This window comes from Gadus morhua, chromosome 2, assembly GCF_902167405.1.
Source record: "Gadus morhua chromosome 2, gadMor3.0, whole genome shotgun sequence".
Classification (NCBI taxonomy): domain Eukaryota; kingdom Metazoa; phylum Chordata; class Actinopteri; order Gadiformes; family Gadidae; genus Gadus; species Gadus morhua.
This window is the reverse complement of record NC_044049.1, coordinates 18,684,988-18,687,242: the sequence shown is the minus strand read 5'-3', so window position 1 is coordinate 18,687,242 and position 2,255 is coordinate 18,684,988. Positions and strand designations below refer to the sequence as shown.

At 56.6% G+C, this 2,255-nt stretch overlaps 1 long non-coding RNA gene across 1 annotated transcript; it reads left to right on the top strand.

Moving 5' to 3' along the window:
* Nucleotides 1-1,561: 1,561 nt before the first annotated feature.
* LOC115538737 (uncharacterized) lies at nt 1,562-1,969 on the top strand. Its single transcript, XR_003975509.1, has 2 exons — nt 1,562-1,756; nt 1,862-1,969. It is a non-coding gene; the product is annotated as an uncharacterized LOC115538737 (long non-coding RNA).
* The last annotated feature ends 286 nt before the right edge of the window (nt 1,970-2,255 follow it).

The following is a 2,255-nucleotide window of genomic DNA, read 5'->3' as shown; positions in this document are numbered from 1 at the left end:
CAAGCCCGTTGGTCCCTGTTTTTTGGGCGCTTTAATTTCACCCTCACCTACCGTCCCGGTTCTCGTAACGTCAAACCTGACGCCCTCTCTCGTCAGTTTAACACTGAGAACGCACCAGCCCTCCCTGACACTATCCTCTCTCCTTCCAGCTTCAAGATCGCTGCCGTCACCTGGGAGATCGAGTCCCTCATCCGGGAGGCCCAAGTCGCTGAACCAGATCCGGGTAACGGTCCTCCTAACCGTCTCTTCGTCCCCAGTGCGGTTCGCTCCCAAGTCCTGGTGTGGGGCCACACATCGCGCTTTGCCTGTCATCCTGGTGTGGTCCGCACCCTGTCCCTCCTGAAGAGGAACTTTTGGTGGCCAGCGATGGACGCTGACACCCGGGCGTTCGTGCTTGCCTGCACGGTTTGCGCTCGGGCCAAGTCTTCCCATCAAGCTCCTGCTGGTTTGTTACGTCCCCTTCCTGTTCCTGGTCGGCCCTGGTCTCACATCGGCCTTGACTTTGTGACTGGCCTTCCTCCTTCTAAGGGCCAAACTGTTATACTAACTGTTGTTGACAGATTTTCGAAGGCAGTTCACTTCATTGCCCTTCCCAAGCTCCCAACTGCCACTGAGACTGCCCAGCTGCTGGTGCAGCATGTCGTCCGCCTCCACGGGATTCCCACTGACCTCGTCTCCGACCGTGGTCCCCAATTCATCTCCCAGGTTTGGAAGGCCTTCTGCCGAGCGCTTGGAGCCTCTGTCAGCCTGTCTTCTGGATACCAACCACAGACTAATGGGCAGGCTGAGAGAGCTAACCAGGACCTAGGAACCGCACTTCGTTGTGTGGCTGCGCGCAACCCCTCTGCGTGGAGCGACCATCTCTCCTGGATCGAGTATGCCCACAATTCCATGGCCTGTGCGGCCACCGGCATGTCCCCATTCGAATGTTCCCTGGGGTACCAGCCACCCTTGTTTCCCGCCCAGGAGGATGACATCTCCGTCCCCTCGGTTCAACACCATCTCCGCCGTTGCCGCAAGATATGGAGGGACGCACGCTCCGCTCTGCTGCGCTCCGCTGAGCAGAACCGGCGCACTGCCGACCGCCACCGAGCTCCTGCTCCTGCCTATCGGGTGGGTCAACAGGTGTGGTTGTCCTCCAAGGATCTCCCCTTACAGACTGGCTCCAAGAAGTTAACCCCTCGTTTTGTTGGCCCTTTCCCTATTGTTTCGGTCATCAACCCCTCAGCTGTCACACTCAAGCTGCCTCCAGCCATGCGCGTTCACCCCACCTTCCATGTCTCTCGCCTTAAGCCAGTCTCCGTCTGCCCCCTCTCCCCCCCGGCCATTCCCCCCCCTCCTCCCCGTTTGATTGACGACCACCCTGCTTACACCGTCCGGCGGTTGCTGGACATTCGTCGTCGGGGCAGGGGGTATCAGTACCTCGTGGATTGGGAGGGTTATGGGCCTGAGGAAAGGAGCTGGGTTTCGCGGGGTCTCATCCTCGACCCCTCCCTCATCCGTGACTTCCATCTGGCTCACCCAGAGAGGCCTAGGCCGCCTAGAGGCGTCCATTGAGGGGAGGGTACTGTTGTGTTCACAGCAGTTTGCTGTGTTTTTTCCACCTCCTGGGTCTGCCACTCCTCCTGTCTGTCTCACTTCACACCTGGACCTATTCTGCAATCATGCTCACCTGGTCTTCATCTCCAATCAACTCCCCTTCATAAACCCTTGGATTCCCTGCTGTCGGTGCCAGATCGTACTACGCACTACTGTGGTAATGATACACGCCTGGCTCTAGTATTTGTGTTACCTCGCTCTCACTCTCTCGTCTTTTGTAGTTTTTTGTCTACGACTCAACTCTGGTTTCCTCTGCCTGCAGTTATCCGGATCCCTCACTCCAGTTCGCCTGCTTCGCTCCTTCCCCGGCAACCTCATCCAATACCCGCCTCCTCGCCTCGTTCAATAAACCCTTTTTCCTTCAACTCAACTTCGTCTCCGTCTGCTCTTGGGTTCAGCATCGTTTAACCATAACACACCCGTGCCTAAAACCGCCACTGCACACACACTCCAGCTGGCGGAGCGCACGTCAGAGCTTCCGGAGCGCGCTTCAGAGCTTCCGGAGTGCGCTCCCCCTTGCTCCCCCTCAAATTAAGCACTGGTGCAAAGAATAACTGTTGAGTGATTTAATGTAACAATATGTTATAAGGCCTATGCCTAAGGGTTAAATGGGTTATCTGTCAGGCCAAATAGTTTCTGTTATGTCTACATTTTAT